We start from the raw sequence: 15,560 nt of genomic DNA, 5'->3' as shown, positions 1-15,560 counted from the left end.
AAGCAATAAGAGGAAAAAATCCTGTTTATGACAAATGCTGGAAAGTATAATTTTGTGACTTCACAGAAATCTAATCATTTCAAAGTCACACATACAAGCAGCATTTTATTAAACACTGAATTTACAAGGAGTCTTGTAGTCAGAACTTATTGTTTGCTTAGATGTTTCCAGTGGCCTTCATCACTGAGCTTTCTGGCTGTATATATAAAGAGATAACATTCTAGAAAGAACAGCCCAAGCCACACACACTAGACAGAAGCTAAACAAATAAATGTATCTATTTCTAAGTTCTGGAGATAACCAAAACTAGAAATAAGGTCTTATACAAAAGTAAGTGATATTTTGTAAGAAAAGCACTTTAGCCTTAATTTGATGTGAGTTTGTCTACGTTACACTGTTGTTTATCTAAAAGCCAGTGTTCATGTTTATTTTGTACAATTTGTTCATAACTTCCCAAGTAATATGGGCCACAGAAAAGCACAAGAAATTAAAATTTCCCAGTGTGAATTGAGTACAAGATGTGTACTTCCAACTCAAAACTAATAAAATCTACAAGGATAAAGCACATCCAGATGCAATTTTTCCTGATACTGAGTTAGAAGGCAATTCCCTGGTTTCAGTTTCTAGTGAAAATGACTTATCATTCACCTCTTTGTGCCTCAGTCTCTTTACCTGTAAAATGGAAACAGTGAACATCTGCTTCATAGGGCTGTTGTAAGTATCATGTGAGTACATTAAGTTTTAAAAAGAATGCCTGGCATATAATGTGATATATATATTTTTTAATCATTATTAAACAATGGATCAAAAAAGGATGTACTTCTTCGTGTCATCCTAAAAGTATACATGAGGGTTTTTAAATACTTTGTTTATTGTTTTTATTTTACATGTATGAGTGTATTGCCTGTGTGCATGTGAGTGTGTCTGTGTTATGCAATTCTCCCAGAGGTTAGAAGAGGGTGTTGGATCCCAGGAAACTGGAGTTACAGTTACAGACTGTTGTTAGCCACCATGTGAGTGGTAAGACCTGAACCCGGGTTCTCTGCAAGAGCAGCCAGAGCTCTGAACCGATAAGCTACCTCTCCAGCCCCACATGAGATTTTGTTGGATGATGTAGAATGTCTATTATTTTATTTATTCTTTCTAAATGCATAATGCAGCACACTTTGTTTCGTATTCTTACCTGACATTCTAACCTATCACTAGTGATCCAATTTCAGTCTCTCCAGTTTTCTGAATTTATGTATAGCTGAGTTACAAAAACTCTGTCTAAATTAAGCTGGTACATCACAGTGCTTCCTTTCTGCTGCCTAACTTTCAAAGTACTGGAAGTTGCAAAGCAGGCTGCCAGCAGAAAACAGTAATTATATGTCATATGCAGCTGGTCAACCCTACAAGCTACAGTAAAGGCCAGCAGGGCAGGATATGTGCACAAGGACAATAGTGACATGAAAGTTATGGGGGTAACCAACTGCTGTCTTAATGGATTTAAAGCCAATTCCACAGAAGCAAACACATGCCTGGTATTATAAATCTGACCAAGAACCCATGGTTTGGCAATTCATAGGCCAGTACATAGCACCAAACTGCCCTCTGAATTTGTATCTCTATATAGATAAATTGGAGCAGCAGATCTCAAATCTGGACGAATCAGCTTTGTGCAGTGGATGGTGGTTAATGCAGAAACTTAGAACTGGAAGAGTGCAGAAAGGAAGTGACTATGGGGTGTGCAGCCATAAATGAGACACCCCTTTCACTCAAGGTTCGAGGTTCATCCTGGAAGAAGGGGCTTAAAGAGTGTGAGAGTTGGAGGCCATGGAGGACTGGACTAAAACAGTGTCTTCTGGGCATACAGGACTGCTGCACTTATGAACTCACAGCAGCTGTGGTAGCCTGCAGGAGACCCAGACAACATCAGGGCCATCAACATCCCACCATAGAAGGGGGAAGAGCTTGTGAGTCCTCACGGCTTCTAGGGTTAAAAGCGTCATTTTTGTTAAGTGTATGACCTCTGCTAGGTTGACTACACTCTACTGGATTCCCTCATACTAATGAAGGATTATTTAAAAAAAAAAACAGGTAGAGGGCTGTGGGGTGGACCTGGGAATAGTTAGGGTAAAGAGTAGGGGTAAATATAATCTAAATATTTTGTATGCATGTATGAATTCTCAAATAATTAAAAAAATATTTTTAAAGCTCCAGATCTTTTTTACATTATGTATATTAATGAAAGTAAAGTTGGCTGTGGATTAAAACAGAAGAGTTTCTCTTAATTCATAATATATAGACTGGTCATGAGACAATAATTTCATGATGTTATATGCTCCTGAGCACTTCTCAATTTTGATTTTCTGTAAATCAAAAGTTACTCTGTGTTCAGAATTTACTGCTTCAGACCCTATCTTTTGGAAGCAGAATGCCCATATGTATCTACCTCATTGATTATTTTCTTTATTCATATTTTGTGATCCTACTGAGGAGCCAAACTTTTGTAAATCCCTTATAGATTTAATAATACATTATCTAAGTGGGGACCTATCATTATTCAACTCAGAGAGGAAGAGATGGACTAGGAATAGATGTACCATCATTCTTTTGTAAATATGCTAACTAGGTTATTGGAAAAGAAATGAAGCTGGACTGGAAAAGGTTAAATTTGTGTCATAGTTAGCATCTGTAGTTATCTTGACACCCCTGGAAGAGGGAACAGCACTTGAGAAATTACCTCCATTAGACTGGCCTGTGGACATGTCTTCAGGACATTTTCCTGATTGTTATTTGATATGCTGGGACCCAGCACATTTTGGGTAGTGCCATCCCAGGGCAGGTGGGCCTGGGGTGTAAAAGAAAAGTAGCTGACCAAGCCAACGGAAGAAAGTCAGTAAGTGGAGTACTCTGTGGGCTCTCTTCAGTTCCTGCCTCCAAATTCTTTTCACGAGCTCCTGCCCTGGCTTCTCTCACTGATGAACTATAACCTGTAAGATAAAAAAAATCCTTTAAACCAATTTACCAAATTGGTTTTGACCAGTGTTTTATAAAACAGAGAAGAAAACTCAAACACTTGGGGATAGGCTATAGAAAATGAGTGTGAAAAAAAAAAAAAAAAAAAAAAAAACACTTCCGTGAAGTTTTTTTTGTACCCTAGCTCAGAAAAATGTTATTGAATAGGTTAATGCTGTTGTAATGAAATGCTTCTTAAAAAAAAAAAAAAAAAAAAAACCACTTCCGTGAAGGATGATGGATGGTTAATATTCATTGACAATTTGGACTTTAAATCACAAAAGAGACACAACTTTGTTGAATTCTGTAAAGGCACACAGAGGCTTAATTAACAAAGGAAGATCCATTCTGAATGTGGGTGACATCATCCCTTGGGTTGGGGTTCCAGACCGAATAAACAGGTGTAAGTTAAATGTACTGCTGGGAGGCATGTGGGTGTGTGTCTTCTAGGTTGCTGGTGCCCCCTCCCACAGTCCTTATAAAGAGATAATATCCCTCCAAACTACAGTTTAGGGGGAAAAAAGGCTTTATTGGGCTTGCTAATAGAGCATAGGGTGCTGGTGAGGAGTCCTTACAAAGGTATGGATACCCTTGGACTGTTTTCCCTACATACCAACAGCAGCTTCCTGACCTGCTGCTGGTATTCCAAGATGGCAAAGCCCATCCCCTCTCTCTGGCTTCCCTTGTCCCTCTCCTTAGTCCTTCCCCATCATGCAGTTAAGGCTGACTGATTGGGTGGGAGTGGTGACTGTTTCCTACTGCCCCTCCCCTCCTAAGGAGGGTCTTCTATAGCCCAGTTAGTTTGAGGTGATTGAATCAAGCCAGTGAAGAGGACATCTAACCCCTGCTTGCCAGTCGGGCTTGCCACTAGGAGGACAAGCCCATCCAAAAACAGGATTAAAGGGGAAAGTGAACTGATTACCAGCATTCATTTCTCTCCATTTCCTAACTGTCAGCATAGCGTGATCGATCACCTCCTGCTCATGCTATCATGCCCTCTGCAATGATGGGCTGTACCATCATACTGTGAGGCAAATAAACACTGCTTATTAAAAGTTTATTGAATTTTTGTGAATATCATACAATATATTTTGATCATATTTAGATCCCTTTCCATATCAGCATCCCCTGTTTATTAATCCCTGCCAAATTTTCTGTAATCTAGTATATATGGAAACCTATAAAGTCAGATATATATATATATATATATATATGTCTATAGAATCAGGTTCCTCGTGTATAGGTTCAAAAGAGGGGGTCCATTCCTAGCATTAGGTTTTCATTTTGTTAGCCTTGAAGATCAGTGTCCATGTGTTATTAGGTAACTCCTTTTAATCTCTTTTGTACTGTGTATGTATATACTTTAAGTAGCTTCTGTAGTGGAAGGTTTCCATATGCCTTTTTCTTCCTTTTTGAACTTCCTTTTGTTAGGTATTTTGACACATCAAAAAAAGTAATATAGGTATAAAGAATGAAATGCCAAGATACAGTGATTAAATTCTTCCTTTAGTTAATTGACTTTAATCAGATGTTTTCATCATTATGTTATAGATATACAAGTCTGGGGGCTAGAGAGATGGCTTAGCGGTTAAGAGCACTGACTGCTCTTGCAGAAGAACCAGGTTTGATTCCCAGCACCCAAATGGCTGCTACAAACTGTCCTTAACTCCAGTTTGAGGGGAATCCAATGCCATTCTGACTTTTGTGGCATTGCACGACACGGGTACATTCACATAAATGCAGACAACACACTCATACACACAAAATAAAATTAATAGCTAAAAGATATTAAAAAAGAAATATAAGTCTGTCAGCCATGAAAACTCTTAACATGAAAACTCTTAAACATGAAACATGAAAACCCTTAAACAGCTCCTTGCAATCCAAAAGTTACTAACAAAAGTAATGCATCCAGAAAATGCATGTCTCCCTTCCCTAAGTCTCAGGTAGGTGGTAACCTACTGGCTCAGTGTGTTTACAAATTTGCTGTATGCTATTTAAAAGCTCCTGTCAAAGCAGTGTTAGAGATTGTATAGACAGATCCAGAGCATGCTGGTTAATGCTCTTCTCCATTCAGAGACCCTGGAGATGCCTTTGTTTGCCCAAAACTGAAACCAAAGTATCTAAATATTTGACTTTTGCTCTAGTTTTAATCAGTTGCACAAATCAAGAATTGAATTAAAATCTTGGAAGCTTTTAAAATATTTTATTTCTCATATAAAAGTTACACAGAAAATAAAACTTTTTCCAAACCTATTCTCTACTATAACGCTTCCAAACTAATTTATGTACAACAATGTCTATTCCTGTGCCTCATTATCATCACTGATTATTTCCAGGTGTCAAAGAATGAGAAGCCAGGGAATTGGCCAATTGGTTTGCTATAAATATTGAAATGACTTGAAAAATGTGTCGTGAGATGCAGCATGAATTTTGAAATTAAAGAATAAATATTTCTAGAATTCCCTGTAAAATGTTTTTTTGTATCCAAGATTATGCATGCAAAAACCACAGAAAATGTTCAGATCATTGGATAACAGAAATCTGTGATGGAAGATGGTCTGAGATCATGTGCTCTCAGTTTCTTCCCCCGTGAATAGGAAATACATTTACATTATGTCATGTGAAATTATTGAACAGCTGCTTGGAAAAAGAGAAAAACAAGAATGCCAGCCTGCCAAGGGGCTGTAGTGCCAACACAGGATCAGATGCACAGAATAAGCCCAAGTGGCATTCGGGAAAGGTGATAAGCAGTCAAGTAAAGATCACAGTGAGACACTCTGACCTTACAGTCAACATCCGTGCCAACTTAGCATAGATGTGCAGTGTCCTAGAAAATTAAGTGGAGAAAGGGACTAAGCAAGTGTAAAATCAAAGCAGAAGTTGCACACGTTTGGAATATCTAAAACAATTACACTCTCTTTCATATCCACAGGGCTCTAACTGTGGTCAGTTTGATCCTTCCCACCATGGGGAAACACAGGTTCAAAAGAATCTACTAGGAGTATAGCCTATGCTGTTTAAACAAAAACACTGTCTCTAGGTCTTGGCCTAGATCGCTCTAATGGTCTCACAGTAGAACAGTGACTCGGGGTCGGGGAGGACAAAAAACATCTCAGCCTCACTTAATCTGGTGCACTCATTTTCCTTCCTGCTCAGTCACAGTTCATTAACTCTTCAAGTCTTCTTTCTACATGCTGCAAGAGACCAACATACCCAGCTCAACATACATGGACTCCTCAGATTACTGAGCAGAGAGGGCAAAAACGGGGTGAATTCTGTAATCTGTGCTGCCACTCCACTAGAATGCAAATTATTTCTTAGGAGTATGTGAATGAATTCATAGCCTGCCCCAAAGCTTTCTGAAATGTTTGAACAGAGAACATTGATTCCAATAGTGAGGAGCCAGATTCATTCTGTGTCTTTTGGTTTCAAGGCCTTATGACAATTGAAAAAAACCTCAAGACTCTGTTCTATTCAAACACTGGACACTACGCACATATCTGATCAGAAACAAAGCTCAGCATACAGAGTATCTTTAAAGAGCCAGCGGCCATCTCTCTAAAAACACGGAAAGATGTGTTAGAATTCCTTCAGCATTCACCACCTGTACTTCTGCAGCTCATTCCTGTGGGAAAAAAGAAGAAAAACTAAAGCAACATAATGAGTCTTCTTGGTTCTCATTCCCAGACTACCAATGTACAACGGGGTCTGTAATAGGCCGCCTACCATGGCAGCACAAGTTTATTTTCTGTACCCAAATATTTCATGTTAAAAGGATCGGCTAATAACAGATATAATTATAGAAATAAGTTATAGTTGGAAACATGATACTGGAGCCACATCTGTAAGGGGCCCACGTTCTGATTCTCCCTGGCTGAATACAACCTTTGGGAGCATCTTGGTCCCTGACGGTCTCACTTTATTGTTCATACTGGTATTTTCTCATGGGAATTCAACTGAGTTCAAAAGTAAGAAGGAAACAACAAGCGATTCATACGCTCTGCTTGCATTCAAGTCATAAACAGAGACTTGTAATTTTCATGACTAGGGAATGTATATCCAAATACTCTTGTTTTCTTATATCTGTTCTAAATACTGGGTTATCTCTTTTCAAACTTGTATTTCCCATGATTAAGAAAAGAAATATGCATCCCTGTCTGGTAAATGTGTCTCTGCTGGGTACTCCTAATCACAGAAAGTATGTGGGCCAGCCCTGTGTTAAGCTGAACCCAAGAGAGTTAACAGAAAGCCTAGAGCCCTGGATGTGATGTCAAGGGACCTAACTCTCCAGGAAACTGACAGTTTCTCTCTTGCGTTTGAACTTGAAAATACAGAGATAGGTGAATAATTGGTAGAGAGATGAATCCAGAAAGAGTCAAAGGACATAACAAATTCGGGAATGGTGAGCAGGGAAAGAACAACAGAAGGAGATCAGTGGACAGAGGGTTTCTGCCCAAATTTCCATAGTTCCTGTTCTAATTTAGACAAATAGGCCACTGCACAATAGATCCATAAGTTCTGATAAACTAACCGGTACTGTTATTTTATTTCCTCTCATCAATAAAATCATTAACACAGGAAACCTATGAATTGTGTCTCTGAATCACAAATGTAACAAAAGTGTTTTATTTTGACAAGTCCCTGTGGTACCTCCAGTTCTTTTCTGCACCAGTTGCTCTGAAGCCTTGAAGGCAGTAGGCTTCAAAGCACTGCCAACCAAGTGAGCACCACTTGGCTGATCTCCTAGGTGAGTCTAAATCCCACCCAGCTGACAGTTAATAGAAACCATCAGTGTCATTCAAAAACCTACTGAACAGTACCTAGTTCAAGGAAGTGGATCAAGAGAAGTTACTGCTGCTCATCCACAAGCTGAGTCCACTATCATACAGGTTATAAGAGTTTAAAATTAATTGCTGGATATAAGATAATTTTGCACCAAGATATATTACCCTTAAGGAATTCAGAATTTAAAACAGTGGTATATAGCAAGTTACAAAAAACAGAGTTTCTGCGTTTTACTGAGTCTGCCGTCATCAAACATAAGATATCATTCTCTATATTTTTGTTTTTTATTTAAGATATTTTTCTTCACTGGGGATGGTGGCTCACACCTTTAATCTCAGCATTCAGGGGGCAGAGGCAGGTGGATCTCTGTGAGAACAGGTTCTACATAGCACATTCCATGCCGGCTGGGGCTACAGGGAGACCCTGCCTTCATTTTTTTCACTTATATTATTTCTTTGAGAATTTCATACTATATATTTTGTTCATATTCAGCCCCTCCTCCCCAACTCTTCCATGGGCTACCCCTCCTTTCCCCACACGCCCAACTTTGTATCTTCTTTTTTTATTTTAATACATTTATTTATTTATTTATTTATTTATTTTTTTTGTATTTAACAGAACAGTTTGAAAACTCTCAATCATCTTTATACCCCTGTCCCGGCTGGCCCCCTCCCATAGCCTCCCCACCACTGGAGCCCATATACTCTGTCATCCTTGTCAGGCCCACTGGGTTGTCAGTATCCTCAGCCATTCCCCAGTGCAAGTCCATCCTTTGAGTCTAGTCAGCCTATCTAGAGTCCCTTGTTTTAGGAATATCAGCTCTTCTTCATCCAGCAGCAATCAGTTGCCAACATTCCTTCAGATAAGACTGAGGTCTGCTGTTCATTTTCCCAGTTCTGTGCTGGGTTTTTGTCTGCCTGAGTTTGCATGGGACTTTTGTATGCTGAAACCATTACCATAGACTCATATGAGCAGGTCCCCAGGAGCTTGTAGGACTCTGTTTCTATATGGTCCTGCACCTCCTCCCTGGTGTTTACAATCTTTCTGCACCCTCTGAAACAATGGTCCCTGAGCCTTGGGTGAGAGCAGTTTAATAAAGGGATCCTGTCCAAGGACCAGCATTCAGCAGACTCTTGAGCTCTACACTTTGGCTGTTTGCGACCTTTTGTCTTCCTGGCCCTCCACTGCATGAGGGATCATCATTATTGAGAACTCAGAGATTCGTTAGTGTCCTCTTCTTTATCCCTGTTCTATGTTCCACAAGCCTTACGTGTAGAGGTTGCATTGTACATGTGTCACTTAGGCCTGGGCAATTCATAGGCAATGTCTGTGTGACCAGTTGTGGTACTTGATAATAGTCTCTGTCTGGTGCAAAAATGAGCTTCTTTGATGAGTGGTGACTGGGATATTTGTCTGTAAATATGAAGATATGTATTTTGCACATAAGAAGAAATCACATTAGTCTAGTGATGTGACAGTCCTGGGGTTTTCTCTAAGATCTATGGCCACTCCAGCCATGTGTATTAGGTTATGTTTACAGTACCACACTTGAGTTTCCTCCCTTTGAGTGGGAGTTTAGTCAAATTAGGTAGCTGTTGATTGCCCCCAAGATAAGAGTGTCACGACTGCACCAATGACGTACACTGTGCTAGCCGTTGATGTGGTTATTTGGTCTTGAAAGCAGTGTTGGGTCTTCCATTAATATCTTCCCTTGGCACCTTCATAGTGCTCTCCAAAGCTCTGAGAGCTCGCCTTCAGGGGAAGTGGTTTCAGGTCAGTTGCAGCTCTATTGCTCCAAATCCTGTGTCTGTCTTCAGCAGTAGGGTCTGACCTTCAAGTTCTGGGAGACAATCAAGGGCTCTGGCAATAGCCTGGGTAAATTTTGGGAGTCTCTTGGCCACCCTGGTCAACAACTCAAAGGAAGGTTTCTCCTGTCTGGCACTGTTTCTTGTTATGCAGCTATAGACACAGACTCATGTAGAGATAATGGATGTATAGTTTGTCAGTAGGTTGTTGGACTAATACGGTTCCCTCTGGTCTTTTAAAACCAGCTAGGCATTATTTATCACTCCCCACTCTCCCACTGTCTAACCCTTCTGCCACAGTTTCCCCATTTAAGGTGCCCCCGTTTTCCCCATTTCTCCCTTACTAATACCCTTCTCCTATGGTCCCACCTCTCTTGAGCTCCTTCTTTCCCTTTATCCCCAAGGTTCCTTGTATAACCATCCCTCCCCCTCCCATTATATAACCCCATTTTTATCCATTTCTACCTTAGTAACACCTGTTTCCTACTGTTCTTCTCTCTCATGTCCTTTCTTTTCCTGTACCTCCCTGGTTCATTTCCATTTTTATTGTTGTTAACCAATGGAGACCAATCTGTGCTGCTCATATACCGTTAGGTGTGTGGTCATAAACCTGAGCATAGTAAACCCAGCCTAAGGGGCCATGCTCTTCAAGAAAATGACTCTCCTGTATCTCACATCTTTCAGTTGTCAGCAGCTTTTCACCTAGTGATGGGACTTTGGGCCCACCTCCCCCTCTCCATGCTGGGAATTTTTCTAGAGTGAGTTTGTACATATCTTACACATGGTGTCACAACTTCTGTGAGTTCATATGTGCATCTGCCCTGTTGTACGTGGAAATCACTGTTTTCTTGTAGTCATCTACCACCCCTGGCTCCTGTGCTCTTTCTACCTCCTCTTACACAGCCATCCCTGAGCTTCGGCAGGAAAATGTGTGACACAGGTGTCCCATTAGGGCTGAGTGTTCTTCAGTCTCTTATTCTCTGAACCTTGACCAGTTGTGGGCCCCTGCGTTATCATCATCTACTCCCAAAAGCAGCTTCTCTGATGAGGGTTGAGAGACTCACTAATCCATGCACTAGTCCAGTTATTACTATGTCCACTTAGAAGACTAATAGTAGCAGGTTCTCCCATAGGGCTTGCAATCTGTGTACCCACAGGTTCTTGGCTGGGATAAAGGTCCCAGGTATGGTTTCCATTGTCTGGAGAAAGCCTTGAATCCATTTTCTAAAAGGTGGTTGGTTACTGTCATGACAGTCATGCCACCACTGCACCACTGGGGATGTCTCACCAAGCTGGGCTTTATTGTACCTCACAGGGTTCACAGCTGGGTAAGACCGATGCTTACTTTTCTCCTCCAGCACTGTGCATAGCATCTTTCACTTCTGTGAAAGTTAACCAGTACGGATGAAGCGTTGAGGTCAGTGCCAACTTGGTTTTTACATGCTATAACTCATGATGGATATGGTGTCATCAGCAACAGAATCCTGCCAGCGTTTAACCACTGTTTATGAAGACTGTAGAATTTCGGAACCGGCTATGCCACATTGAGTTCCTGTCTATTCCTACTGTGAATTTTTTTAACCAATATGAACAGTTGGAGAATCTCATCAAAGGCTTTTCCACATCCATTGAAATATTGTTTCTTCTCTGTTATTTTTGATAACATGGTTTATACATTGATCATTCTTCCAATTTAAGCTAACTTTGTTTAACCAAGTAACTCCTAAAACTATGTAGAGAATAAAAATTGTATTTTCTTTCTAATGCTAATATAGATTTCTATGATTTGTCTTAATACTTTTGTTATCTGGTCTTTCAGTAATTAATTTTCTAGTCGTATCTGTTTTGCCTTTATTTTTAATTATGTTGGTAGTAATGTAGTTTAATTTGATGTTCATTTGATAACTTCAGAAGGGATAGTGATGCTTCTAGGCCATTATTTCCTAAGGTAGGAAAGTAATAAATATTTAAGAATGATTCTCCCAAACTCAAAAATGTTTCTGTGACCTCTTTTTTTTAATGATCTACACTGTTATTTTAGCAGTCATTCATTTGAAAACATTTTCGAATTTCTCTATGTTGTTTCTTCAGTATGAAACAGTAATTACATAACACAGAAATGCTGGGTAGATTACTAAACATTTAAGCATAGTCTCATAATTTAGTTACTATTTTGGCAATTCTTCTATTATAAGGCAGTTGTTTTTAATTTCAGTTTTTGAAATGTCATAACTTATTTTGTTGCTCATTTATGACTTGTAAATATTCTACTAATACTTAGAAAAATGTTTTCTGGCTTTGAAATGAATCATTGTGTAAAGTTTCCAAACATACAGCATTTAAAATAATATGTAATTTGAGGGTTTTAGACAAATTATTCCATGTAAAAGAAATTTTAAAATGCTATGAATTAATACAAATGTTTATTCTACTAATAAAATTCACATTGTGAATTGCGTTATAGGAGAGTTTCAGATCTTCTACCATATTTGTGCATTTTCTGGGGATTTGTGACATTGGGATGATCTTTTATCTTCAAGGAGTTTCCTTCTTGCTGGTTATGGTTTTTGCTTTGTAAAGTACTTGGCTCTGTTATCACAATGATTTCTGTTTTCTTTTCATTAAGAGCTTTGTGGTGTTTTTTTCCATTATTTTTACTTTTGAAACTTTCATCTCTTTATGTCTTAAATATATCTGTAAGTAAGCAGCATACGTTTTTAAATTTTTATTTTGCATTAAAGGGATATTGTAATCATTAATTTTTAATGGAAGCATTTTGATCATGTACTATTAAACTCCTGAAAATCAGCCTGTTAATGTTTGCTAACTTATGTGTTATAATGATCCAAAATTTTATGATTCCTCAAACTTAGTGATATATCTCAAAACATAACACTTTATCACTGAAAGTGTCATGTTTGCATGATCGTGATATACCTTCTCCCGTCTATTCACGGTGTCTCCCATTTTTATCATTTCCTGAATTTACAATTGTCTTTTCGTAAGTAATCATTGTTCCTCTCTTTGAAGGTGATTTTAACATACCTGTTAGTGTATGTTTACTGAGTATTATCTCAGATTTCGTTAAAGACTTATTTGATTTTAAATTATTTGCATGTGTTGGAGGTGTTGGCATGTGCTCATGACTACAGGTGACTGAGGACAGAAGAGGACATCACATACCTTAGAGCAGGGGTATCACAGGCATCAGTGAGCCACGCAACATGCATGCTGGGAATCAAACTGCAGTCCACTGCAAGAGTAACAAGCACTCTAAACCCTGAATTGCTAAACCATCTTTCCAGCAGCTTATTCAGATTTTGATGTCCAACCATATGTTTATTTTACCCTATTTTCTCTGAACACAGAATTTAGTTTCCCATTCATCCTGAGTCAGTTCTTAAACAACTACCCTTCAGTGTCTTTTAGGTTCAGTTCCAGACCAACTATGTCACTAATGTTTGATTCTCTGAAAATTACTTGTCTTCTTTTTCTCTGTATGGATTTCAGTGTATGCCCTTGTTTTTAGGTATATTTCTGTGTTTAATCTCAGTGTGGTATTCTTTAAATATATTGACTGGAGTCATTAGTGTTTTTGAATGAATGGTTTGTCATTCATTGGTTTTAAAAATGTTTTCAACCAGGGCTGGAGAGATGGCTCAGCAGTTAAGAGCACTGACTGCTCTTGCAGAGGACCCGGGTTCGATTCCCAGCATCCACATGGCGGCTACGAACCATCCTTCACTCCAGTTCCATGGGAATCCGAAGCCCTCTTCTGACCTCCATGGCATTGTACAACATGGGTGCAGTCACATACATGCAGACAACACACTCATACATATAAAATAAAAATAATAAATAAAGTATTTAAAGTGTTTTCAACCATCACTTAGCTTCTCCTGCGTTATCCTTTATTCCCTTCTGGGACACCTAATAGTGTGTATGTCACATATTATGGAATTGAATCATTTGAATCATTTCTATAACAATTTTTTAATTTATCTATTTGGTGGCTTTAAAATACTTATTCTCTAAAATTCAGTCAGCTGTGATCGTCTATGTGCTTCACACCTGATTTTATGAGTTTCTCTACCCCCTGTTCTGCTGTGTTCCGTAAGCCTTGGGTGTGTTGCATTTATTGACTTAACGTATACTGGACCATCTCTACCTCTGGAAGAAAGCCAACCTGATCACTGTTGATCTTTTTGGTGTGTTTATATGTGTCTATGTTTATTAAGGATATGGGCCTATAGTTTTCTTTTTGTTGTTGTTCTTGTGTCTTTATCTGGTTCTGGTATTAGAGTGATACTGGCTTCATAGAAGGAATTGGAAGTTCTCCCTGTGTTTCTGTCTTTTGAATAATTTAAGAAGTATTGCTTGTAGATCTTTGTGAATTTCTGGTAGAATTCTGCTATGAATCCATCTGTGTCTGGGCTTTTTTTTTTTTTGGTAGGGAGGTTTTGTATTCAATATCCTTATTTGTTATGGGCCTGTTTAAGCTATTGATCTCTTCTTGGTTTAACTCTGATGGTTTCCATGAATTTAGAAATTCATCAATGACTTTTATATTTTCAAATTTAATAGAGTATAGGTTTTAATGTATTCCCTTATAATGTTCTAGAATGTTTTTGTTGTGATGTTTCCCCTTTCATATCTGATTTTGTTAATTTGAATAGAACTCCTATATTAAACCTCACCCATTCATGGCTCAGGGATCATTGTGGAAGAAGGGGTAGAAAGATTGTAAGAGTCAGGGTTGGTGCATGAACATAAGGAAATAGAGACGTTCAGGTCACTGTGAACTTGCTCATATGAACTTGCAACAGTGGGGACAGCATGCACAAGACCCATCCTGACTCAGTCAGACAAAATCCCAGCACAATAGGAAGGAAATGGGTACCAGGCCCCAACCCTAGCCTAGGAACTATTGGCAATGGATTACTGCTGGGTGAGGGAAGAGTAAATCTTTGAGTGACTGTAGATAGGCTGACTAGACTCCAGTAGATGAACTTGTACCAAAGGATATCTGGGTACAAATGCTTGACCAGAAAAATACTTTACACATATGACAGAAAACAGATGCTTGACCAGAACAAATGCTTGACCAGAACAAATGCTTGACCAGAACAAATGCTTGACCAGAAAAAAACTTTACATATATGACAGAAATCTGATGAGGGGGGCTATGTGGATGTGGATGGGGAAAGTGGTCTAAATGTAACTATGATGTATTATATGAAATGCATAAAAACTCAACAAAAATGTTTTAAAATATTTGTTGTCTGCCAGGTCCACTCATTTACATAGTGAATCTTAGTTGTCTCCCTGCTTTCCTTCTCAGCCTTCCTTCGCACTCTCGCTGATGCCCTTCTTCCCAAGTCCCTCCACTGCTGTCATGCCCTCTTTTGGTGTGAGCTCAACTGAGTTGAATCAGTTTCTTGCCAATGAGAGTGGAGGATACTTATTAAAGCCAGGGCAACTTATCAGTGGCTGTACCACTAAAGAAGCCACATACCCTCCCATGTTTGATTATCTTCATGTTTTAACTGGAAAAATTGTGTAGCATATACACAGTTTCCTTAATTTTCCCTTTAAATATGTCCAATTTGCTACACATTCATGCAGAGTCCCACACTTCACTAATAGTAGTTTTCAATTTCAGTATTTCCAATCCGTTCCTTTTTGTGTTCTGCTTCTCTGACAGTCCCGTCAATCTATCTGTAATTGTATTGTGCATATTAAGCACGATTATTTTTAAATCTATTTCTAAAGACTGTTCTCCTGTATAATCCCTGAGTCTTTTTTATTATCACTTGTTTCTCTTTTTGTTCTAATTTGCTGCTACTTTCCAGGATAATTACATTATTAATTCCCATTAAGTAATAAGCATTATAATGATAGAAACTTTCTTGTAGGATCCTCTCTTCCTCAGAGGATTCACACTGGCCTCTGGAGGGAACATCGGAC

Source organism: Nannospalax galili, unplaced genomic scaffold (genome assembly GCF_000622305.1).
Source record: "Nannospalax galili isolate Female #2095 unplaced genomic scaffold, S.galili_v1.0 scaffold1064, whole genome shotgun sequence".
Classification (NCBI taxonomy): domain Eukaryota; kingdom Metazoa; phylum Chordata; class Mammalia; order Rodentia; family Spalacidae; genus Nannospalax; species Nannospalax galili.
Note: the sequence above shows the minus strand (reverse complement) of the source record.